The following is a 27,438-nucleotide window of genomic DNA, read 5'->3' on the forward strand; positions in this document are numbered from 1 at the left end:
AGTGTAAATTTAAAAAAAAAAAACTTTTTTGACTGTGAAACTTCAGTCTGCTTGTGTAATCTAATTGCAGTTGCCTGCCTGCCAGCGTGTGTACCAGGCCCACTTGCCCAGTGCCACCACTCATATCTGGTGTAACAGTAGTGTAAATTTAAAAAAAACAAACTTTTTTGACTGTGAAACATCAGTCTGCTTATGAAATCTAATTGCAGTTGCCTGCCTGCCAGCGTGTGTGCCAGGCCCACTTGCCCAGGTCCACCACTCATATCTGGTGTAACAGTAGTGTAAATTTAAAAAAAAAAACTTTTTTGACTGTGAAACATCAGTCTGCTTGTGTAATCTAATTGCAGTTGCCTGTCTGCCTGTGTGTGTGCCAGGCCCACTTGCCCAGTGCCACCACTCATATCTGTTGTAACAGTAGTGTAAATTTTAAAAAAAAACTTTTTTGACTGTGAAACATCAGTCTGCTAGTGTAATCTAATTGCAGTTGCCTGCCAGCCAGCGTGTGTGCCAGGCCCACTTGCCCAGTGCCACCACTCATATCTGGTGTAACAGTAGTGTAAATTTAAAAAAAAAAACTTTTTTGACTGTGAAACATCAGTCTGCTTGTGTAATCTAATTGCAGTTGCCTGCCTGCCAGCGTGTGTGCCAGGCCCACTTGCCCAGGTCCACCACTCATATCTGGTGTAACAGTAGTGTAAATTTAAAAAAAAAAACTTTTTTGACTGTGAAACATCAGTCTGCTTGTGTAATCTAATTGCAGTTGCCTGCCTGCCAGCGTGTGTGCCAGGCCCACTTGCCCAGTGCCACCACTCATATCTGGTGTAACAGTAGTGTAAATTTAAAAAAAAATAACTTTTTTGACTGTGAAACATCAGTCTGCTAGTGTAATTTAATTGTAGTTGCCTGACTGCCAGCGTGTGTGCCAGGCTCACAGCGTATACTGTGCCCACTTGCCCAGTGCCACCACTCATATCTGGTGTAACAGTAGTGTAAATTTAAAAAAAAAAAACTTTTTTGACTGTGAAACATCAGTCTGCTTGTGTAATCTAATTGCAGTTGCCTGCCTGCCAGCGTGTGTGCCAGGCCCACTTGCCCAGTGCCACCACTCATATCTGTTGTAACAGTAGTGTAAATTTAAAAAAAACTTTTTTGACTGTGAAACATCAGTCTGCTAGTGTAATCTAATTGCAGTTGCCTACCTGCCAGCGTGTGTGCCAGGCTCACAGCGTATACTGTGCCCACTTGCCCAGTGCCACCACTCATATCTGGTGTAACAGTAGTGTAAATTTAAAAAAAAACTTTTTTGACTGTGAAACATCAGTCTGCTTGTGTAATCTAATTGCAGTTCCCTTCCTGCCAGTGAGTGTGCCAGGCCCACTTGCCCAGTGCCACCACTCATATCTGTTGTAACAGTAGTGTAAATTTAAAAAAAAAACTTTTTTGACTGTGAAACATCAGTCTGCTAGTGAAATCTAATTGCAGTTGCCTACCTGCCTGCCAGTGTGTGTGCCAGGCTCACATTGTATACTCTGCCCACTTGCCCAGTGCCACCACTCATATCTGGTGTAATAGTAGTGTAAATTTAAAAAAAAAAAACTTTTTTGACTGTGAAACTTCAGTCTGCTTGTGTAATCTAATTGCAGTTGCCTGCCTGCCAGCGTGTGTACCAGGCCCACTTGCCCAGTGCCACCACTCATATCTGGTGTAACAGTAGTGTAAATTTAAAAAAAACAAACTTTTTTGACTGTGAAACATCAGTCTGCTTATGAAATCTAATTGCAGTTGCCTGCCTGCCAGCGTGTGTGCCAGGCCCACTTGCCCAGGTCCACCACTCATATCTGGTGTAACAGTAGTGTAAATTTAAAAAAAAAAAACTTTTTTGACTGTGAAACATCAGTCTGCTTGTGTAATCTAATTGCAGTTGCCTGTCTGCCTGTGTGTGTGCCAGGCCCACTTGCCCAGTGCCACCACTCATATCTGTTGTAACAGTAGTGTAAATTTTAAAAAAAAACTTTTTTGACTGTGAAACATCAGTCTGCTAGTGTAATCTAATTGCAGTTGCCTGCCAGCCAGCGTGTGTGCCAGGCTCACAGCGTATACTGTGCCCACTTGCCCAGTGCCACCACTCATATCTGGTGTAACAGAAGTGTAAATTTAAAAAGAAAAACTTTTTTGACTGTGAAACATCAGTTTGCTTGTGTAATCTAATTGCATTTGCCTGCCTGCCAGCGTGTGTACCAGGCACCCTTGCCCAGTGCCACCACTCATATCTGGTGTAACAGTAGTGTAAATTTAAAAAAAAAACACTTTTTTGACTGTGAAACATCAGTCTGCTTGTGTAATCTAATTGCAGTTGCCTGCCAGCCAGCGTGTGTGCCAGGCCCACTTGCCCAGTGCCACCACTCATATCTGGTGTAACAGTAGTGTAAATTAAAAAAAAAAAAACTTTTTTGACTGTGAAACATCAGTCTGCTTGTGTAATCTAATTGCAGTTGCCTGCCTGCCAGCGTGTGTGCCAGGCCCACTTGCCCAGTGCCACCACTCATATCTGGTGTAACAGTAGTGTAAATTTAAAAAAAAATAACTTTTTTGACTGTGAAACATCAGTCTGCTAGTGTAATTTAATTGTACTTGCCTGACTGCCAGCGTGTGTGCCAGGCTCACAGCGTATACTGTGCCCACTTGCCCAGTGCCACCACTCATATCTGGTGTAACAGTAGTGTAAATTTAAAAAAAAAAAACTTTTTTGACTGTGAAACATCAGTTTGCTTGTGTAATCTAATTGCAGTTGCCTGCCTGCCAGCGTGTGTACCAGGCCCACTTGCCCAGTGCCACCACTCATATCTGGTGTAACAGTAGTGTAAATTTAAAAAAAAAAACTTTTTTGACTGTGAAACATCAGTCTGCTTGTGTAATCTAATTGCAGTTGCCTGCCTGCCAGCGTGTGTGCCAGGCCCACTTGCCTAGTGCCACCACTCATATCTGTTGTAACAGTAGTGTAAATTTAAAAAAAAATAACTTTTTTGACTGTGAAACATCAGTCTGCTAGTGTAATTTAATTGTAGTTGCCTGACTGCCAGCGTGTGTGCCAGGCTCACAGCGTATACTGTGCCCACTTGCCCAGTGCCACCACTCATATCTGGTGTAACAGTAGTGTAAATTAAAAAAAAAAAACTTTTTTGACTGTGAAACATCAGTTTGCTTGTGTAATCTAATTGCAGTTGCCTGCCTGCCAGCGTGTGTACCAGGCCCACTTGCCCAGTGCCACCACTCATATCTGGTGTAAAAGTAGTGTAAATTTAAAAAAAAAAACTTTTTTGACTGTGAAACATCAGTCTGCTTGTGTAATCTAATTGCAGTTGCCTGCCTGCCAGCGTGTGTACCAGGCCCACTTGCCAAGTGCCACCACTCATATCTGGTGTAACAGTAGTGTAAATTAAAAAAAAAAAAACTTTTTTGACTGTGAAACATCAGTTTGCTTGTGTAATCTAATTGCAGTTGCCTGCCTGCCAGCGTGTGTACCAGGCCCACTTGCCCAGTGCCACCACTCATATCTGGTGTAACATTAGTGTAAATTAAAAAAAAAACTTTTTTGACTTTGAAAAATCAGTCTGCTTGTGTAATCTAATTGCAGTTGCCTGCCTGCCAGCGTGTGTGCCAGGCTCACTTGCCCAGTGCCACCACTCATATCTGGTGTAACAGTAGTGTAAATTAAAAAAAAAAACTTTTTTGACTGTGAAACATCAGTCTGCTTGTGTAATCTAATTGCAGTTGCCTGCCTGCCTGCCAGCGTGTGTGCCAGGCCCACTTGCCCAGTGCCACTACTCATATCTGGTGTAACAGTAGTGTAAATTTAAAAAAAACAAACTTTTTTGACTGTGAAACATCAGTCTGCTTATGAAATCTAATTGCAGTTGCCTGCCTGCCAGCGTGTGTGCCAGGCCCACTTGCCCAGGTCCACCACTCATATCTGTTGTAACAGTAGTGTAAATTTAAAAAAAAAAAACTTTTTTGACTGTGAAACATCAGTCTGCTTGTGTAATCTAATTGCAGTTGCCTGTCTGCCTGTGTGTGTGCCAGGCCCACTTGCCCAGTGCCACCACTCATATCTGTTGTAACAGTAGTGTAAATTTAAAAAAAAAACTTTTTTGACTGTGAAACATCAGTCTGCTAGTGTTATATAATTGCAGTTGCCTGCCAGCCAGCGTGTGTGCCAGGCTCACAGCGTATACTGTGCCCACTTGCCCAGTGCCACCACTCATATCTGGTGTAACAGAAGTGTAAATTTAAAAAGAAAAACTTTTTTGACTGTGAAACATCAGTTTGCTTGTGTAATCTAATTGCATTTGCCTGCCTGCCAGCGTGTGTACCAGGCACCCTTGCCCAGTGCCACCACTCATATCTGGTGTAACAGTAGTGTAAATTTAAAAAAAAAACACTTTTTTGACTGTGAAACATCAGTCTGCTTGTGTAATCTAATTGCAGTTGCCTGCCTGCCAGCGTGTGTGCCAGGCCCACTTGCCCAGTGCCACCACTCATATCTGGTGTAACAGTAGTGTAAATTTAAAAAAAACAAACTTTTTTGACTGTGAAACATCAGTCTGCTTATGAAATCTAATTGCAGTTGCCTGCCTGCCAGCGTGTGTGCCAGGCCCACTTGCCCAGGTCCACCACTCATATCTGTTGTAACAGTAGTGTAAATTTAAAAAAAAAAAAACTTTTTTGACTGTGAAACATCAGTCTGCTTGTGTAATCTAATTGCAGTTGCCTGTCTGCCTGTGTGTGTGCCAGGCCCACTTGCCCAGTGCCACCACTCATATCTGTTGTAACAGTAGTGTAAATTTAAAAAAAAAACTTTTTTGACTGTGAAACATCAGTCTGCTAGTGTTATCTAATTGCAGTTGCCTGCCAGCCAGCGTGTGTGCCAGGCTCACAGCGTATACTGTGCCCACTTGCCCAGTGCCACCACTCATATCTGGTGTAACAGAAGTGTAAATTTAAAAAGAAAAACTTTTTTGACTGTGAAACATCAGTTTGCTTGTGTAATCTAATTGCATTTGCCTGCCTGCCAGCGTGTGTACCAGGCACCCTTGCCCAGTGCCACCACTCATATCTGGTGTAACAGTAGTGTAAATTTAAAAAAAAAACACTTTTTTGACTGTGAAACATCAGTCTGCTTGTGTAATCTAATTGCAGTTGCCTGCCTGCCAGCGTGTGTGCCAGGCCCACTTGCCCAGTGCCACCACTCATATCTGGTGTAACAGTAGTGTAAATTAAAAAAAAAAAAAACTTTTTTGACTGTGAAACATCAGTCTGCTTGTGTAATCTAATTGCAGTTGCCTGCCTGCCAGCGTGTGTGCCAGGCCCACTTGCCCAGTGCCACCACTCATATCTGGTGTAACAGTAGTGTAAATTTAAAAAAAAATAACTTTTTTGACTGTGAAACATCAGTCTGCTAGTGTAATTTAATTGTACTTGCCTGACTGCCAGCGTGTGTGCCAGGCTCACAGCGTATACTGTGCCCACTTGCCCAGTGCCACCACTCATATCTGGTGTAACAGTAGTGTAAATTTAAAAAAAAAAAACTTTTTTGACTGTGAAACATCAGTTTGCTTGTGTAATCTAATTGCAGTTGCCTGCCTGCCAGCGTGTGTACCAGGCCCACTTGCCCAGTGCCACCACTCATATCTGGTGTAACAGTAGTGTAAATTTAAAAAAAAAAAACTTTTTTGACTGTGAAACATCAGTCTGCTTGTGTAATCTAATTGCAGTTGCCTGCCTGCCAGCGTGTGTGCCAGGCCCACTTGCCTAGTGCCACCACTCATATCTGTTGTAACAGTAGTGTAAATTTAAAAAAAAATAACTTTTTTGACTGTGAAACATCAGTCTGCTAGTGTAATTTAATTGTAGTTGCCTGACTGCCAGCGTGTGTGCCAGGCTCACAGCGTATACTGTGCCCACTTGCCCAGTGCCACCACTCATATCTGGTGTAACAGTAGTGTAAATTTAAAAAAAAAAACTTTTTTGACTGTGAAACATCAGTTTGCTTGTGTAATCTAATTGCAGTTGCCTGCCTGCCAGCGTGTGTACCAGGCCCACTTGCCCAGTGCCACCACTCATATCTGGTGTAAAAGTAGTGTAAATTTAAAAAAAAAAACTTTTTTGACTGTGAAACATCAGTCTGCTTGTGTAATCTAATTGCAGTTGCCTGCCTGCCAGCGTGTGTACCAGGCCCACTTGCCAAGTGCCACCACTCATATCTGGTGTAACAGTAGTGTAAATTAAAAAAAAAAATCTTTTTTGACTGTGAAACATCAGTTTGCTTGTGTAATCTAATTGCAGTTGCCTGCCTGCCAGCGTGTGTACCAGGCCCACTTGCCCAGTGCCACCACTCATATCTGGTGTAACAGTAGTGTAAATTTAAAAAAAACAAACTTTTTTGACTGTGAAACATCAGTCTGCTTATGAAATCTAATTGCAGTTGCCTGCCTGCCAGCGTGTGTGCCAGGCACACTTGCCCAGGTCCACCACTCATATCTGTTGTAACAGTAGTGTAAATTTAAAAAAAACAAAACTTTTTTGACTGTGAAACATCAGTCTGCTTGTGTAATCTAATTGCAGTTGCCTGTCTGCCTGTGTGTGTGCCAGGCCCACTTGCCCAGTGCCACCACTCATATCTGTTGTAACAGTAGTGTAAATTTAAAAAAAAAACTTTTTTGACTGTGAAACATCAGTCTGCTAGTGTAATCTAATTGCAGTTGCCTGCCAGCCAGCGTGTGTGCCAGGCTCACAGCATATACTGTGCCCACTTGCCCAGTGCCACCACTCATATCTGGTGTAACAGAAGTGTAAATTTAAAAAGAAAAACTTTTTTGACTGTGAAACATCAGTTTGCTTGTGTAATCTAATTGCATTTGCCTGCCTGCCAGCGTGTGTACCAGGCACCCTTGCCCAGTGCCACCACTCATATCTGGTGTAACAGTAGTGTAAATTTAAAAAAAAAACACTTTTTTGACTGTGAAACATCAGTCTGCTTGTGTAATCTAATTGCAGTTGCCTGCCTGCCAGCGTGTGTGCCAGGCCCACTTGCCCAGTGCCACCACTCATATCTGGTGTAACAGTAGTGTAAATTAAAAAAAAAAAAAAACTTTTTTGACTGTGAAACATCAGTCTGCTTGTGTAATCTAATTGCAGTTGCCTGCCTGCCAGCGTGTGTGCCAGGCCCACTTGCCCAGTGCCACCACTCATATCTGGTGTAACAGTAGTGTAAATTTAAAAAAAAATAACTTTTTTGACTGTGAAACATCAGTCTGCTAGTGTAATTTAATTGTACTTGCCTGACTGCCAGCGTGTGTGCCAGGCTCACAGCGTATACTGTGCCCACTTGCCCAGTGCCACCACTCATATCTGGTGTAACAGTAGTGTAAATTTAAAAAAAAAAAACTTTTTTGACTGTGAAACATCAGTTTGCTTGTGTAATCTAATTGCAGTTGCCTGCCTGCCAGCGTGTGTACCAGGCCCACTTGCCCAGTGCCACCACTCATATCTGGTGTAACAGTAGTGTAAATTTAAAAAAAAAAACTTTTTTGACTGTGAAACATCAGTCTGCTTGTGTAATCTAATTGCAGTTGCCTGCCTGCCAGCGTGTGTGCCAGGCCCACTTGCCTAGTGCCACCACTCATATCTGTTGTAACAGTAGTGTAAATTTAAAAAAAAATAACTTTTTTGACTGTGAAACATCAGTCTGCTAGTGTAATTTAATTGTAGTTGCCTGACTGCCAGCGTGTGTGCCAGGCTCACAGCGTATACTGTGCCCACTTGCCCAGTGCCACCACTCATATCTGGTGTAACAGTAGTGTAAATTTAAAAAAAAAAACTTTTTTGACTGTGAAACATCAGTTTGCTTGTGTAATCTAATTGCAGTTGCCTGCCTGCCAGCGTGTGTACCAGGCCCACTTGCCCAGTGCCACCACTCATATCTGGTGTAAAAGTAGTGTAAATTTAAAAAAAAAAACTTTTTTGACTGTGAAACATCAGTCTGCTTGTGTAATCTAATTGCAGTTGCCTGCCTGCCAGCGTGTGTACCAGGCCCACTTGCCAAGTGCCACCACTCATATCTGGTGTAACAGTAGTGTAAATTAAAAAAAAAAATCTTTTTTGACTGTGAAACATCAGTTTGCTTGTGTAATCTAATTGCAGTTGCCTGCCTGCCAGCGTGTGTACCAGGCCCACTTGCCCAGTGCCACCACTCATATCTGGTGTAACATTAGTGTAAATTAAAAAAAAAACTTTTTTGACTTTGAAAAATCAGTCTGCTTGTGTAATCTAATTGCAGTTGCCTGCCTGCCAGTGTGTGTGCCAGGCTCACTTGCCCAGTGCCACCACTCATATCTGGTGTAACAGTAGTGTAAATTAAAAAAAAAAACTTTTTTGACTGTGAAACATCAGTCTGCTTGTGTAATCTAATTGCAGTTGCCTGCCTGCCAGCGTGTGTGCCAGGCCCACTTGCCCAGTGCCACCACTCATATCTGGTGTAACAGTAGTGTAAATTAAAAAAAAAACTTTTTTGACTGTTAAACATCAGTCTGCTAGTGTAATCTAATTGCAGTTGCCTGCCTGCCAGCATGTGTGCCAGGCTCACATCGTATACTGTGCCCACTTGCCCAGTGCCACCACTCATATCTGGTGTAACAGTAGTGTAAATTTAAAAAAAAAAAACTTTTTTGACTGTGAAACATCAGTCTGCTTGTGTAATCTAATTGCAGTTGCCTGCCTGCCAGCGTGTGTGCCAGGCCCACTTGCCCAGTGCCACCACTCATATCTGGTGTAACAGTAGTGTAAATTTAAAAAAAACTTTTTTAACTGTGAAACATCATTCTGCTTGTGTAATCTAATTGCAGTTCCCTGCCTGCCAGCGTGTGTGCCAGGCCCACTTGCCCAGTGCCACCACTCATATCTGTTGTAACAGTAGTGTAAATTTAAAAAAATAAATAACTTTTTTGACTGTGAAACATCAGTCTGCTAGTGTAATTTAATTGCAGTTGCCTGACTGCCAGCATGTGTGCCAGGCTCAAAGCATATACTGTGCCCACTTGCCCAGTGCCACCACTCATATCTGGTGTAACATTAGTGTAAATTTAAAAAAAAACTTTTTTGACTTTGAAAAATCAGTCTGCTTGTGTAATCTAATTGCAGTTGCCTGCATGCCAGCGTGTGTGCCAGGCTCACTTGCCCAGTGCCACCACTCATATCTGGTGTAACAGTAGTGTAAATAAAAAAAAAAAAACTTTTTTGACTGTGAAACATCAGTCTGCTTGTGTAATCTAATTGCAGTTGCCTGCCTGCCTGCCAGCGTGTGTGCCAGGCCCACTTGCCCATTGCCACCACTCATATCTGGTGTAACAGTAGTGTAAATTAAAAAAAAACTTTTTTGACTGTTAAACATCAGTCTGTTAGTGTCATCTAATTGCAGTTGCCTGCCTGCCAGGATGTGTGCCAGGCTCACATCGTATACTGTGCCCACTTGCCCAGTGCCACCACTCATATCTGGTGTAACAGTAGTGTAAATTTAAAAAAAAAACTTTTTTGACTGTGAAACATCAGTCTGCTTGTGTAATCTAATTGCAGTTGCCTGCCTGCCAGCGTGTGTGCCAGGCCCACTTGCCCAGTGCCACCACTCATATCTGTTGTAACAGTAGTGTAAATTTAAAAAAAAAAAAAATTTTGACTGTGAAACATCAGTCTGCTAGTGTAATCTAATTGCAGTTGACTGCCTGCCAGCGTGTGTGCCAGGCTCAACTTTTTTGACTGTGAAACATCAGTCTGCTTGTGTAATCCAATTGCAGTTGCCTGCCTGCCAGCATGTGTACCAGGCCCACTTGCCCAGTGCCACCACTCATATCTGGTGTAACAATAGTGTAAATTTAAAAAAAAACTAACTTTTTTGACTGTGAAACATCAGTCTGCTTGTGTAATCTAATTGCAGTTGCCTGCTTGCCAGTGTGTGTGCCAGGCCCACTTGCCCAGTGCCACCACTCATATCTGGTGTAACATTAGTGTAAATTTAAAAAAAAACTTTTTTGACTTTGAAAAATCAGTCTGCTTGTGTAATCTAATTGCAGTTGCCTGCATGCCAGCGTGTGTGCCAGGCTCACTTGCCCAGTGCCACCACTCATATCTGGTGCAACAGTAGTGTAAATTAAAAAAAAAAAAACTTTTTTGACTGTGAAACATCAGTCTGCTTGTGTAATCTAATTGCAGTTGCCTGCCTGCCTGCCAGCATGTGTGCCAGGCCCACTTGCCCAGTGCCACCACTCATATCTGGTGTAACAGTAGTGTAAATTAAAAAAAAAACTTTTTTGACTGTTAAACATCAGTCTGTTAGTGTCATCTAATTGCAGTTGCCTGCCTGCCAGGATGTGTGCCAGGCTCACATCGTATACTGTGCCCACTTGCCCAGTGCCACCACTCATATCTGGTGTAACAGTAGTGTAAATTTAAAAAAAAAACTTTTTTGACTGTGAAACATCAGTCTGCTTGTGTAATCTAATTGCAGTTGCCTGCCTGCCAGCGTGTGTGCCAGGCCCACTTGCCCAGTGCCACCACTCATATCTTTTGTAACAGTAGTGTAAATTTAAAAAAAAAAATTTTGACTGTGAAACATCAGTCTGCTAGTGTAATCTAATTGCAGTTGCCTGCCTGCCAGCGTGTGTGCCAGGCTCAACTTTTTTGACTGTGAAACATCAGTCTGCTTGTGTAATCCAATTGCAGTTGCCTGCCTGCCAGCATGTGTACCAGGCCCACTTGCCCAGTGCCACCACTCATATCTGGTGTAACAATAGTGTAAATTTAAAAAAAACCTAACTTTTTTGATTGTGAAACATCAGTCTGCTTGTGTAATCTAATTGCAGTTGCCTGCTTGCCCGTGTGTGTGCCAGGCCCACTTGCCCAGTGCCACCACTCATATCTGTTGTAACAGTAGTGTAAATTTAAAAAAAAAACTTTTTTGACTGTGAAACATCAGTCTGCTTGTGTAATCTAATTGCAGATGCCTGCCTGCCAGCGTGTGTGCCAGGCCCACTTGCTCAGTGCCACCACTCATATCTGTTGTAACAGTAGTGTAAATTAAAAAAAAAAAACTTTTTGAGTGTGAAACATCAGTCTGCTAGTGTAATCTAATTGCAGTTGCCAGCCAGCGTGTGTGCCAGGCTCACAGCATATACTGTGCCCACTTGCCCAGTGCCACCACTCATATCTGGTGTAACAGTAGTGTAAATTTAAAAAAAATATATTTTTTAAGTGTGAAACATCAGTCTGCTAGTGTTATCTAATTGCAGTTGCCTGCCTGTCAGCGTGTGTGCCAGGCTCACAGCGTATACTGTGCCCATTTGCCCAGTGCCACCATTCATATCTGGTGTAACAGTAGTGTAAATTTAAAAAAAAAAACATTTTTGACTGTGAAACATCAGTCTGCTAGTGTAATCTAATTGCAGTTGCCTGCCTGCCAGCATGTGTGCCAGGCTCACAGCGTATACTGTGCCCACTTGCCCAGTGCCACCACTCATATCTGGTGCAACAGTAGTGTAAATTTAAAAAGAAAACTTTTTTGACTGTGAAACATCAGTCTGCTTGTGTAATCTAATTGCAGTTGCCTGCCTGCCAGCATGTGTGCCAGGCTCACAGCGTATACTGTGCCCACTTGCCCAGTGCCACCACTCATATCTTGTTTAATAGTAGTGTAAGTGTACATTTAAAAAAAAAAATCTTTTTGGACTGTGAAACATCAGTCTGCTTTTTTGTGTCAGGCTCACAGCATATACTGTGCCCACTTGCCCAGTGCCACCACTCATATCTTGTTTAATAGTAGACATGTGCGGTTTGTTTCGGATTTATTCGGAAATTCGGAAAATTCTGTAAATTCGGAGATTCGAATCGATTTGAATTTCCGAATTAAAATACTTCCGAATCTACCGAATGAATCCGAAATAGCTGCCGTATCTCCGAATAAATCTGAATTAGCTCGGTAAAATTCGGCATTTCCCCATAGGAAACAATGGGGAGTTTCGGCTGAAAAAAACCCTAAAACCGCAGCCCCATTGTTTCCTATTGGGAATCACTAAGTCTGCACCTAACACCCTAACACGTACTCCGAGTCTCTAAACACCCCTAATCTAACACTTATTAACCCCTAATCTGCCGCCCCCACTATCGCTAACACCTGCATTATTTTATTAACCCCTAATCTGCCGACCGGATATCGCAGCCACTATAAAAAATGTATTAACCCCTAAACCGCCGCACTCCCGCCTCGCAAACACTGTAATAAATTTCATTAACCCCTAATCTGCCCCCCCCAACGTCGCCGCAATCTAACTACAAGTATTAACCCCTAATCTGCCGACCGGACATCGCCGCCACCTACATTATAGCTATTAACCCCTAATCTGCTGTCCCTAACATCGCCGACCCCTACATTATAGTTATTAACTCCTAATCTGCCCTCCCAACATCGCCGCAATCCTAACTACAAGTATTAACCCCTAATCTGCCGACCGGACATCGCCGCCACCTGCATTATAGCTATTAACCCCTAATCTGCTGTCCCTAACATCGCCAACCCCTACATTATAGTTATTAAGCCCTAATCTGCCCCCCTCAACATTGCTGCAATCCTAACTACAAGTATTAACCCCTAATCTGCTGACCGGACATCGCCGCCACCTACATTATAGCTATTAACCCCTAATCTGCTGTCCCTAACATCGCCGACCCCTACATTATAGTTATTAACCCCTAATCTGCCCCCCAAAGTCGCCGCAATCTAACTACAAGTATTAACCCCTAATCTGCCGACCGGACATCGCCGCCACTATAATAAATGTATTAACCCCTAAACCACCGCACTCCCGCCTCGCAAACACTATAATAAATTTTATTAACCCCTAATCTGCCCTCCCTAACATCGCCGCCACATACCTACAATTATTAACCTCTAATCTCCCAACGTCGCCGCTACTATAATAAGGTTATTAACCCCTAAACCTAAGTCTAACCCTAACCCTAACACCCCCTAACTTAAATATAATTTAAATAAAACGAAATAAATTTACTATAATTAAATAAATTAATCCTATTTAAAACTAAATACTTACCTGTAAAATAAACCATAATATAGTAACAATATAACTAATAGTAACATTGTAGCTAGCTTAGGGTTTATTTTTATTGTACAGGCAAGTTTGTATTTATTTTAACTAGGTAGAATAGTTACTAAATAGTTATTAACTATTTACTAACTACCTAGCTAAAATAAATACAAAAGTACCTGTAAAATAAATCCTAACCTAAGTTACAATTACACCTAACACTACACTATCATTAAATTAATTAAATAAATGAATCCTATTTAAAACTAAATACTTACCTGTAAAATAAACCCTAATATAGCTGCAATATAACTAATAGTTACATTGTAGCTATTTTAGGATTTATATTTATTTTACAGGCAACTTTGTATTTATTTTAACTAGGTAAAATAGCTATTAAATAGTTATTGACTATTTAATAGCTACCTAGTTAAAATAATTACAAAATTACCTGTAAAATAAATCCTAACCTAAGTTACAATTAAAACTAACACTACACTATCATTAAATAAATTAACTACAAGTACCTACAATTATCTACAATTAAATAAACTAAACTAAAGTACAAAAACCCCCCACTAAATTACAAAAAAAAAAAAACTAAATTACAAAAAATAAAAAAATATTACAAGAATTTTAAACTAATTACGCCTAATCTAAGCCCCCTAATAAAATAACAAAGCCCCCCAAAATAAAAAAAATGCCCTACCCTATACTAAATTACAAAAGTTAACAGCTCTATTACCTTACCAGCCCTTAAAAGGGCCTTTTGCGGTGCATGCCCCAAAGAAAACAGTTCTTTTGCCTGTAAAAAAAAACACACAATACCACCCCCCAACATTACAACCCACCACCCACATACCCCTACTCTAACCCAAACCCCCCTTAAATAAACCTAACACTACCCCCCTGAAGATCTCCCTACCTTGAGTCGTGTTAACCCAGCCGGGCCGAAGTCTTCATCCGATGGGGCAGAAGAGGACATCCAGACTGGCAATTTTAAATTAATTACAGCTAATCTAAGCCCCCTAATAAAATAACAAAGCCCCCCAAAATAAAAAAATGCCCTACCCTATACTAAATTACAAAAGTTAACAGCTCTATTACCTTACCAGCCCTTAAAAGGGCCTTTTGCGGGGCATGCCCCAAAGAAAACAGCTCTTTTGCCTGTAAAAAAAAACACCACCCCCCAACATTACAACCCACCACCCACACACCCCTACTCTAACCCAAACCCCCCTTAAATAAACCTAACACTACCCCCCTGAAGATCTCCCTACCTTGAGTCGTGTTCACCCAGCCGGGCCGAAGTCTTCATCCGATGGGGCAGAAGAGGACATCCAGACCGGCAGAAGTCTTCATCCAAGCGGGGCAAGAAGAGGTCTTCCATCCATCAGAAAAGTACCAAAATACAAACAAACACTAAATTACCAAAAATAATAAAATATTACAATAATTCTAAACTAATTACACCTAATTACATTGTAGCTATTTTAGGATTTATATTTATTTTACAGGCAACTTTGTATTTATTTTAACTAGGTACAATAGTTATTAAATAGTTAATAACTATTTAATAACTACCTAGCTAAAATAAATACAAATTTACCTGTAAAATAAATCCTAACCTAAGTTACAATTACACCTAACACTACACTATCATTAAATTAATTAAATAAATGAATCCTATTTAAAACTAAATACTTACCTGTAAAATAAACCCTAATATAGCTGCAATATAACTAATAGTTACATTGTAGCTATTTTAGAATTTATATTTATTTTACAGGCAAATTTGTATTTATTTTAACTAGGTACAATAGCTATTAAATAGTTATTGACTATTTAATAGCTACCTACTTAAAAAAATTACAAAATTACCTGTAAAATAAATCCTAACCTAAGTTACAATTACACCTAACACTACACTATCATTAAATTAATTAAATAAATGAATCCTATTTAAAACTAAATACTTACCTGTAAAATAAACCCTAATATAGCTACAATATAACTAATAGTTACATTGTAGCTATTTTAGGATTTATATTTATTTTACAGGCAACTTTGTATTTATTTTAACTAGGTAAAATAGCTATTAAATAGATATTTACTGTTTAATAGCTACCTAGTTAAAATAATTACATATTTACCTGTAAAATAAATCCTAACCTAAGTTACAATTAAACCTAACACTACACTATCATTAAATAAATTAAATAAATTAACTACAAGTAGCTACAATTAAATACAATGAAATAAACTAAAGTACAAAAAAAACAAACACTAAATGACTAAATTACAAAAAATAAAAGGAATTTTAAACTAAGTACACCTAATCTAAGCCCCCTAATAAAATAACAAAGCCCCCCAAAATAAAAAAAAATGCCCTACCCTATACTAAATTACAAAAGTTAACAGCTCTATTACCTTACCAGCCCTTAAAAGGGCCTTTTGCGGGACATGCCCCAAAGAAAACAGCTCTTTTGCCTGTAAAAAAAAAACACAATACCCCCCCACATTACAACCCACCACCCACATACCCCTACTCTAACCCAAACCCCCCTTAAATAAACCTAACACTACCCCACTGAAGATCTCCCTACCTTGAGTCGTGTTCACCCAGCCGGGCCGAAGTCTTCATCCGATGGGGCAGAAGAGGACATCCAGACCGGCAGAAGTCTTCATCCAAGCGGGGCAAAAAGAGGTCTTCCATCCATCAGAAGTCTTGATCCAGGCGGCATCTTCTATGTTCATCCATCCGGAGCGGAGCAGCAGCATCCCGAATACATCCGTCGTGGAGCATCCTCTTCTTTCTTGATCCGACGACTAAATGACTGTACCTTTAAGTGACGTCATCCAAGATGGCGTCCCTTGAATTCCGATTGGTTGATAGGATTCTATCAGCCAATCGGAATTAAGGTATCAAAATCTGATTGGCTGTTTCAATCAGCCAATCAGATTCAAGTTCAATCCGATTGGCTGATCCAATCAGCCAATCAGATCGAGCTTGCATTCTATTGGCTGATCTGAACAGCCAATAGAATGCGAGGTCAATCTGATTGGCTGATTGGATCAGCCAATCGGATTGAACTTGAATCTGATTGGCTGATTGAATCAGCCAATCAGATTTTCCTACCTTAATTCCGATTGGCTGATAGAATCCTATCAGCCAATCGGAATTCAAGTTACGCCATCTTGGATGATGTCACTTAAAGGTACAGTCATTTATTCGTCGGATCAAGAAAGAAGAGGATGCTCCGCGTCGGATGTATTCAGGATGCTGCCGCTCCGCTCCAGATGGATGAACATAGAAGATGCCGCCTGGATCAAGACTTCTGATGGATGGAAGACCTCTTCTTGCCCCGCTTGGATGAAGACTTCTGCCGGTCTGGATGTCCTCTTCTGCCCCATCGGATGAAGACTTCGGTCCAGCTGGGTGAACACGACTCAAGATAGGGAGATCTTCAGGGGGGTAGTGTTAGGTTTATTTAAGGGGGGTTTGGGTTAGAGTTGGGGTATGTGGGTGGTGGGTTGTAATGTTGGGGGGTGGTGTTTTTTTTTTACAGGCAAAAGAGCTGTTTTCTTTGGGGCATGCCCTGCAAAAGGCCCTTTTAAGGGCTGGTAAGGTAAAAGAGCTGTTAACTTTTGTAATTTAGTATAGGGTAGGGCATTTTTTTTTATTTTGGGGGGCTTTGTTATTTTATTAGGGGGCTTAGATTAGGTGTAATTAGTTTAAAATTCTGTAATATTTTTTTATTTTTTTTAATTTAGTGTTTTTTTATGTACTTTAGTTTAGTTTATTTAATTGTATTTAATTTTAGGTACTTGTAGTTAATTTATTTAATGATAGTGTAGTGTTAGGTTTAATTGTAACTTAGGTTAGGATTTATTTTACAGGTAATTTTGTAATTATTTTAACTAGGTAGCTATTAAATAGTCAATATCTATTTAATAGCTATTTTACCTAGTTAAAATAAATAAAAAATTGTCTGTAAAATAAATATAAATCCTAAAATAGCTACAATGTAAATATTAGTTATATTGCAGCTATATTAGGGTTTATTTTACAGGTAAGTATTTAGTTTTAAATAGGATTCATTTATTTAATTAATTTAATGATAGTGTAGTGTTAGGTGTAATTGTAACTTAGGTTAGGATTTATTTTACAGGTAAATTTGTATTTATTTTAGCTAGATAGTTATTAAATAGTTATTAACTATTGCAAAGTTGCCTGTAAAATAAATATAAATCCTAAAATAGCTACAATGTAACTATTAGTTATATTGTAGCTATATTAATAGCTAGTAGGGGGCTTAGATTAGGTGTAATAAGTTTAAAATTATTTTATTATTTTTGGTAATTTAGTGTTTGTTTGTTTTTTGGTACTTTTCTGATGGATGGAAGACCTCTTCTTGCCCCGCTTGGATGAAGACTTCTGCCGGTCTGGATGTCCTCTTCTGCCCCATCGGATGAAGACTTTGGCCCGGCTGGGTGAGCACGACTCAAGGTAGGGAGATCTTCAGGGGGGTAGTGTTAGGTTTATTTAAGGGGGTTTGGGTTAGAGTAGGGGTATGTGGGTGGTGGGTTGTAATGTTGGGGGTGGTGTTTTTTTTTTACAGGCAAAAACATAATTTATGCTTACCTGATAAATTTATTTCTCTTGTAGTGTATCCAGTCCACGGATCATCCATTACTTATGGGATATTAACTCCTCCCCTACAGGAAGTGCAAGAGGATTCACCCAGCAGAGCTGCTATATAGCTCCTCCCCTAACTGCCATTACCAGTCATTCGACCGAAAACATGCAGAGAAAGGAAAACCATAGGGTGCAGTGGTGACTGTAGTTTAATGGAAAAATTACCTGCCTTAAAGTGACAGGGCGGGCCGTGGACTGGATACACTACAAGAGAAATAAATTTATCAGGTAAGCATAAATTATGTTTTCTCTTGTTAAGTGTATCCAGTCCACGGATCATCCATTACTTATGGGATACCAATACCAAAGCTAAAGTACACGGATGACGGGAGGGACAGGCAGGCTCTTTATACGGAAGGAACCACTGCCTGAAGAACCTTTCTCCCAAAAACAGCCTCTGAAGAAGCAAAAGTGTCAAATTTGTAAAATTTGGAAAAAGTATGAAGAGAAGACCAAGTTGCAGCCTTGCAAATCTGTTCAACAGAAGCCTCATTCTTAAAGGCCCAAGTGGAAGCCACAGCTCTAGTAGAATGTGCTGTAATTCTTTCAGGAGGCTGCTGTCCAGCAGTCTCATAGGCTAACCGTATTATGCTACGAAGCCAAAAGGAGAGAGAGGTAGCCGAAGCTTTTTGACCTCTCCTCTGACCAGAATAAACGACAAACAGGGAAGACGTTTGTCGAAAATCCTTAGTTGCCTGTAGATAAAATTTCAGGGCACGGACTACATCTAGATTGTGTAGCAGACGTTCCTTTTTCGAAGAAGGATTAGGACACAAAGATGGAACCACAATCTCTTGATTGATATTCCTGTTAGTGACCACCTTAGGTAGGAACCCAGGTTTAGTACGCAGAACTACCTTGTCTGAATGAAAAATCAGATAAGGAGAATCACAATGTAAGGCAGATAACTCAGAGACTCTTCGAGCCGAGGAAATCGCCATTAAAAACAGAACTTTCCAAGATAACAACTTGATATCAATGGAATGAAGGGGTTCAAACGGAACCCCCTGTAAAACATTAAGAGCTAAGTTCAAACTCCATGGTGGAGCAACAGTTTTAAACACAGGCTTGATCCTAGCTAAAGCCTGACAAAAAGCTTGAACGTCCGGAACTTCTGACAGACGTTTGTGTAAAAGAATGGACAGAGCTGAAATCTGTCCCTTTAAGGAACTAGCGGATAAACCCTTTTCTAAACCTTCTTGTAGAAAAGACAATATCCTCGGAATCCTAACCTTACTCCATGAGTAACTCTTGGATTCCCACCAATATAAGTATTTGCGCCATATCTTATGGTAAATCTTTCTGGTAACAGGCTTCCTAGCCTGTATTAAGGTATCAATAACTGACTCAGAAAAACCACGTTTTGATAAAATCAAGCGTTCAATTTCCAAGCAGTCAGCTTCAGAGAAATTAGATTTTGATGTTTGAAGGGACCCTGGATCAGAAGGTCCTGTTTCAGAGGTAGCGACCAAGGTGGACAGGATGACATGTCCACTAGATCTGCATACCAAGTCCTGCGTGGCCATGCAGGCGCTATTAGAATCACTGATGCTCTCTCCTGTTTGATTCTGGCAATCAATCGAGGAAGCATCGGGAAGGGTGGAAACACATAAGCCATTCCGAAGGTCCAAGGTGCTGTCAAAGCATCTATCAGAACCGCTCCCGGATCCCTGGATCTGGACCCGTAACGAGGAAGCTTGGCGTTCTGTCGAGACGCCATGAGATCTATCTCTGGTTTGCCCCAACGTCGAAGTATTTGGGCAAAGACCTCCGGATGAAGTTCCCACTCCCCCGGATGAAAAGTCTGACGACTTAAGAAATCCGCCTCCCAGTTCTCCACTCCCGGGATGTGGATTGCTGACAGGTGGCAAGAGTGAGACTCTGCCCAGCGAATTATCTTTGATACTTCCATCATTGCTAGGGAGCTTCTTGTCCCTCCCTGATGGTTGATGTAAGCTACAGTCGTGATGTTGTCCGACTGAAACCTGATGAACCCCCGAGTTGTTAACTGGGGCCAAGCCAGAAGGGCATTGAGAACTGCTCTCAATTCCAGAATGTTTATTGGTAGGAGACTCTCCTCCTGATTCCATTGTCCCTGAGCCTTCAGAGAATTCCAGACAGCGCCCCAACCTAGTAGGCTGGCGTCTGTTGTTACAATTGTCCAGTCCGGCCTGCTGAATGGCATCCCCCTGGACAGATGTGGCCGAGAAAGCCACCATAGAAGAGAATTTCTGGTCTCTTGATCCAGATTCAGAGTAGGGGACAAGTCTGAGTAATCCCCATTCCACTGACTTAGCATGCACAATTGCAGCGGTCTGAGATGTAGGCGTGCAAAGGGTACTATGTCCATTGCTGCTACCATTAAGCCGATCACCTCCATGCATTGAGCTACTGACGGGTGTTGAATGGAATGAAGGACACGGCATGCATTTTGAAGCTTTGTTAACCTGTCTTCTGTCAGGTAAATCTTCATTTCTACAGAATCTATAAGAGTCCCCAAGAAGGGAACTCTTGTGAGTGGAAAGAGAGAACTCTTCTTTTCGTTCACCTTCCATCCATGCGACCTTAGAAATGCCAGTACTAACTCTGTATGAGACTTGGCAGTTTGAAAGCTTGAAGCTTGTATCAGAATGTCGTCTAGGTACGGAGCTACCGCAATTCCTCGCGGTCTTAGTACCGCCAGAAGAGCACCCAGAACCTTTGTGAAGATTCTCGGAGCCGTAGCCAATCCGAATGGAAGAGCTACAAACTGGTAATGCCTGTCTAGAAAGGCAAACCTTAGATACCGGTAATGATCTTTGTGAATCGGTATGTGAAGGTAAGCATCCTTTAAATCCACTGTGGTCATGTACTGACCCTTTTGGATCATGGGTAAAATTGTCCGAATAGTCTCCATTTTGAACGATGGAACTCTTAGGAATTTGTTTAGGATCTTTAAATCCAGGATTGGCCTGAAAGTTCCCTCTTTTTTGGGAACCACAAACAGATTTGCGTAAAACCCTTGTCCCTGTTCCGACCGTGGAACTGGATGGATTACTCCCATTAATAAAAGCTCTTGTACGCAGCGTAGAAACGCCTCTTTCTTTATTTGGTTTGTTGACAACCTTGACAGATGAAATCTCTCTCTTGGGGGAGAGTATTTGAAGTCCAGAAGGTATCCCTGAGATATTATCTCTAGCGCCCAGGGATCCTGGACATCTCTTGCCCAAGCCTGGGCGAAGAGAGAAAGTCTGCCCCCCACTAGATCCGTTCCCGGATCGGGGGCCCTCAATTCATGCTGTTTTAGGGGCACCAGCAGGTTTCCTGGCCTGCTTGCCCTTGTTCCAGGACTGGTTAGGTCTCCAGCCTTGTCTGTAGCGAGCAACAGATCCTTCTTGTTTTGGAGCAGAGGAAGTTGATGCTGCTCCTGCTTTGAAATTCCGAAAGGAACGAAAATTAGATTGTCTAGCCTTAGGTTTGGCTCTGTCTTGAGGCAGGGCATGGCCTTTACCTCCTGTAATGTCAGCGATAATTTCTTTCAATCCGGGCCCGAATAAGGTCTGCCCTTTGAAAGGTATATTAAGAAATTTAGACTTAGAAGTAACGTCAGCTGACCAGGATTTTAGCCACAGTGCTCTGCGCGCCTGAATGGCGAATCCGGAATTCTTAGCCGTAAGCTTAGTTAAATGTACTACGGCATCTGAAATAAATGAGTTAGCTAACTTAATAGCTTTAAGCCTGTGTGTAATCTCATCTAATGGAGCTGATTCAAGTGTCCCTTCCAGAGACTCAAACCAAAATGCTGCTGCAGCCGTGACAGGCGCAATGCATGCAAGGGGTTGCAATATAAAACCTTGTTGAACAAACATTTTCTTAAGGTAACCCTCTAACTTTTTATCCATTGGATCTGAAAAGGCACAGCTATCCTCCACCGGGATAGTGGTACGCTTAGCTAAAGTAGAAACTGCTCCCTCCACCTTAGGGATCGTTTGCCATAAGTCCCGTGTGGTGGTGTCTATTGGAAACATCTTTCTAAATATCGGAGGGGGTGAGAACGGCACACCGGGTCTATCCCACTCCTTAGTAACAATTTCAGTAAGTCTCTTAGGTATAGGAAAAACGTCAGTACTCGACGGTACCGCAAAATATTTATCCAACCTACACATTTTTTCTGGTATTGCAACTGTGTTACAATCATTCAGAGCCGCTAACACCTCCCCTAGTAATACACGGAGGTTTTCCAGCTTAAATTTAAAATTTGAAATATCTGAATCCAATCTGTTTGGATCAGAACCGTCAGCCGCAGAATGAAGCTCTCCGTCCTCATGTTCTGCAAGTTGTGACGCAGTATCTGACATGGCCCTAACATTATCAGCGCACTCTGTTCTCACCCCAGAGTGATCACGCTTACCTCTTAGTTCTGGTAATTTAGCCAAAACTTCAGTCATAACAGTAGCCATATCCTGTAATGTGATTTGTAATGGCCGCCCAGATGTACTCGGCGCCACAATATCACGCACCCCCCGAGCGGGAGATGCAGGTACTGACACGTGAGGCGAGTTAGTCGGCATAACTCTCCCCTCGTTGTTTGGTGAAATGTGTTCAATTTGTACAGATTGACTTTTATTTAAAGTAGCATCAATACAGTTAGTACATAAATTTCTATTGGGCTCCACTTTGGCATTAGCACATATAGCACAGATGTCTTCCTCTGAATCAGACATGTTTAACACACTAGCAAATAAACTAGCAACTTGGAAATACTTTTCAAGTAATTTACTATAATATGAAAACGTACTGTGCCTATAAGAAGCACAGAAAGAGTTATGACAGTTGAAAGTTAATAAACTGAAAGGTTATAGCATCAAATCTTTGTAAAAAACACAATTTTAGCAAAGGCTTGTTCCCATTAGCGAAGGATAACTAACCCTGATAGCAGAAAAAAAAAAAGTTACAGAAATAAACGTTTTTTATCACAGTCAACTACAATCTCACAGCTCTGCTGTGAATGATTACCTCCCTCAAAACAAGTTTTGAAGACCCCTGAGTTCTGTAGAGATGAACCGGATCATGCAGGAAATACAATGAGCTTCTGACTGAATTTTTTTACCTCCCCCTCACACACAACAGTGAGAGAGATCAGTAAACTGTCATAAATTAAATAAAACAACTGCCAAGTGGAAAAAATAATGCCCAAAACATTTTATTCACCCAGTACCTCAGAAAATGAAACGATTTTACATGCCAGCAAAAAACGTTTAACATAAATTAAGTGTTATTAAAGAGCCTGTTGCCAGTCCCTGCAAATTAGGCTAAAGTCTTATGCACACAGTATAATTCCAGTGAAGTGCCATTCCCCAGAATACTGAAGTGTAAAATATACATACATGACAGCCTGATACCAGTTGCTGCTACTGCATTTAAGGCTGAGTTTACATTATATCGGTATGGCAGAATTTTCTCATCAATTCCATTGTCAGAAAATAATAAGCTGCTACATACCTCTTTGCAGATTAATCTGCCCGCTGTCCCCTGATCTGAAGTTTACCTCTCCTCAGATGGCCGAGAAACAGCAATATGATCTTAACTACGCCGGCTAAAATCATAGTAAAAACTCAGGTAGATTCTTCTTCAAATTCTACCAGAGAAGGAATAACACACTCCGGTGCTATTATAAAATAACAAACTTTTGATTGAAGGTATAAAACTAAATATAATCACCATAGTCCTCTCACACATCCTATCTAGTCGTTGGGTGCAAGAGAATGACTGGTAATGGCAGTTAGGGGAGGAACTATATAGCAGCTCTGCTGGGTGAATCCTCTTGCACTTCCTGTAGGGGAGGAGTTAATATCCCATAAGTAATGGATGATCCGTGGACTGGATACACTTAACAAGAGAAAGAGCTGTTTTCTTTGGGGCATGCCCCGCAAAAGGCCCTTTTAAGGGCTGGTAAGGTAATAGAGCTGTTAACTTTTGTAATTTAGTATAGGGTAGGGCATTTTTTTATTTTTGGGGGCTTTGTTATTTTATTAGGGGGCTTAGATTAGCTGTAATTAGTTTAAAATTGCCGGTCTGGATGTCCTCTTCTGCCCCATCGGATGAAGACTTCGGCCCGGCTTGGTGAACACGACTCAAGGTAGGGAGATCTTCAGGGGGGTAGTGTTAGGTTTATTTAAGGGGGGTTTGGGTTAGAGTAGGGGTATGTGGGTGGTGGGTTGTAATGTTGGGGGGTGGTATTGTGGTTTTTTTTTACAGGCAAAAGAGCTGTTTTGTTTGGGGCATGCCCCGCAAAAGGCCCTTTTAAGGGCTGGTAAGGTAATAGAGCTGTTAATTTTTGTAATTTAGTATAGGGTAGGGCATTTTTTTATTTTGGGGGGCTTTGTTATTTTATTAGAGGGCTTAGATTAGGTGTAATTAGTTTAAAATTCTTGTAATATTTTTTTATTTTTTGTAATTTAGTGTTTGTTTGTTTTTTGTACTTTAATTTATTTAATTGTAGATAATTTTAGGTACTTGTAGTTAATTTATTTAATGATAGTGTAGTGTTAGGTTTAATTGTAACTTAGGTTAGGATTTATTTTACAGGTAATTTTGTAATTATTTTAACTAGGTAGCTATTAAATAGTCAATAACTATTTAATAGCTATTTTACCTAGTTAAAATAAATACAAAGTTGCCTGTAAAATAAATATAAATCCTAAAATAGCTACAATGTAACTATTAGTTATATTGCAGCTATATTAGGGTTTATTTTACAGGTAAGTATTTAGTTTTAAATAGGATTAATTTATTTAATTATAGTAAATTTATTTCGTTTTATTTAAATTATATTTAAGTTAGGGGGTGTTAGGGTTAGGGTTAGACTTTGGTTTAGGGGTTAATAACCTTATTATAGTAGCGGCGATGTTGGGGGCGGGAGATTAGGGGTTAATAATTGTAGGTAGGTGGCGGTGATGTTAGGGATGGCAGATTAGGGGTTAATAAAGTTTATTATAGTGTTTGCGAGGTGGGAGTGCAGCGGTTTAGGGGTTAATACATTTATTATAGTGGCGGCGATGTCCGGTCGGCAGATTAGGGGTTAATACTTGTATTTAGATTGTGGCGACGTTGGGGGGGGGCAGATTAGGGGTTAATAACTATAATGTAGGGGTCGGCGATATTAGGGACAGCAGATTAGGGGTTAATATCTATAATGTAGGTGGCGGCAATGTCCGGTCGGCAGATTAGGGGTTAATACTTGTAGTTAGGTTGCGGCAACTTTGGGGGGGGCAGATTAGGGGTTAACAACTATAATTTAGGGGTCAGCGATGTTAGGGACAGCAGATTAGGGGTTAATGGCTATAATGTAGGTGGCGGCGATGTCCGGTCGGCAGATTAGGGGTTAATACTTGTAGTTAGGATTGCGGCGACGTTGGGGGGTGCAGATTAGGGGTTAATAACTATAATGTAGGGGTCAGCGATGTTAGGGACAGCAGATTAGGGGTTAATAGCTATAATGTAGGTGGCGGCGATGTCCGGTCGGCAGATTAGGGGTTAATACTTGTAGTTAGGATTGTGGCGACGTTGGTGGGGGCAGATTAGGGGTTAATAACTATAATGTAGGGGTCGGCGATGTTAGGGACAGCAGATTAGGGGTTAATAGCTATAATGTAGGTGGCGGCGGTTCCGGTCGGCAGATTAGGGGTTAAATAATTTTATTATAGGGTTTGTGATTTGGGGGGGCCTCGGTTTAGTGGTTCATAGGTAGTGTTTATGGGTGTTAGTGTACTAAATGGGTGTAAGTGTACTAAAACACACCGAATTTCGGAACCGAATCGAACCGAATTCATCCGAATTCAGTCAAATTTATTAGATTCCTAATAAATCCGAAACAAATTTATTCGAATCCGAATAAATCCGAAACAAATTCATTCAAATTTTGCCAAATTCAATTCGACCCGAACCGAAATTCGAAAAGTCTGAATCGATCCGAACCGAAAACGAACCAAATTTTTTAGCCATGCACATGTATATTTAATAGTAGTGTAAGTGTACATTTAAAACAAAATAAAATTTTTGGACAGTGAAACAGTCTGCTTTTTTGTGTTCGGCTCACAGCATATACTGTGCCCACTTGCCCAGTGCCACCACTCATATCTTGTTTAATAGTAGTGTAAGTGTACATTTAAAAAAAAAAAAAAAACTTTTTTGACTGTGAAACATCAGTCTGCTTTTTTGTGTCAGGCTCACAGCGTATACTGTGCCCACTTGCAAAGTGCCACCACTCATATCTTGTTTAATAGTAGTGTAAGTGTACATTTAAAAAAAATAAAAAATTTTGACTGTAAAACATCAATCTGCTTTTTTTGTGTCAGGCTCAGAGCGTATACTGTGCCCACTTGCCCAGTGTCACCACTCATATCTTGTTTAATAGTAGTGTAAGTGTACATTTAAAAAAAAAAAAACTTTTTGCACTGTGAAACATCAGTCTGTTTTTTTGTGTCAGGCTCACAGCGTATACTGTGCCCACTTGCCCAGTGTCACCACTCATATATTGTTTAATAGTAGTGTAAGTGTAAATTTAGAAAAAAATAACTTTTTGGACTGTGAAACATCAGTCTGCTTTTTTGTGTCAGGCTCACAGCGTATACTGTGCCCACTTTCCCAGTGGCACCACTCATATCTTGTTTAATAGTAGTGTAAGTGTACATTTAAAAAAAAATGACAGGCAGAGGCCGGCCACCCCGCAGGCGTCGTCTTGGTCATGGTGCTGTGATTCCCTTTGGCCCTAGAATAATGCCCAGTGTTCAGAGGCCACGTACCATGAACTCAAAAAGTTCTGAGGACATAGTTGACTTTTTAACACAGGACACCCAATCTTCTATAGCTTCCGCTCCTAACCTTGACGCACAATCCGCCTCCAGCTTAGCTTTGGGCACCTCTCAAGTTACCACTCGCTCGCCTGCCGCCACCACCAACACTAGCACCACAGCTGCTTCACTTGATCTGTCAGAGGAGTTATTTACACATCAGTTGGAAGAAATGAGTGATGCGCAAGCATCATTGACAGAGGATGTAGATAACAGTGATATGTCTCAGTCAGGCAGCATTACAGACATGGATGTACGGTGTGATGATGATGATGATGATGTTGTACCCGCTGCTGCTTCCTTTGTTGATTTGTCAGATACAAGTGAAGCGGTTGATGATGACGATGCGTCCGTGGATGTCACGTGGGTGCCCGCTAGAAGAGAAGAAGAACAGGGGGAAAGTTCAGATGGGGAGACAGAGAGGAGGAGGAGGAGATGAGTTGGAAGCAGGGGGAGGTGGTCGCAAGGAGCTAGTGGCACAGTCAGACAGCATGCATCGTCACCCGGGGTCAGCCAGACAGCACACCAATCAATGCATGCTGTTGCCACCACCAGAATGCCGTCATCGCCGAACTCAGCAGTGTGGCATTTTTTGTGTGTCTGCCTCTGACAACAGCGATGCCATTTGCAACCTGTGCCAAAAGAAACTGAGTCGTGGGAAGTCCAACACCCACCTAGGTTCAAATGCTTTGCGAAGGCACATGATCACACATCACAAACGCATATGGGATCAACACATGAGTAGAAGCAGCACACAAACTCA

Source organism: Bombina bombina, chromosome 4 (genome assembly GCF_027579735.1).
Source record: "Bombina bombina isolate aBomBom1 chromosome 4, aBomBom1.pri, whole genome shotgun sequence".
In the NCBI taxonomy this organism is placed as follows: domain Eukaryota; kingdom Metazoa; phylum Chordata; class Amphibia; order Anura; family Bombinatoridae; genus Bombina; species Bombina bombina.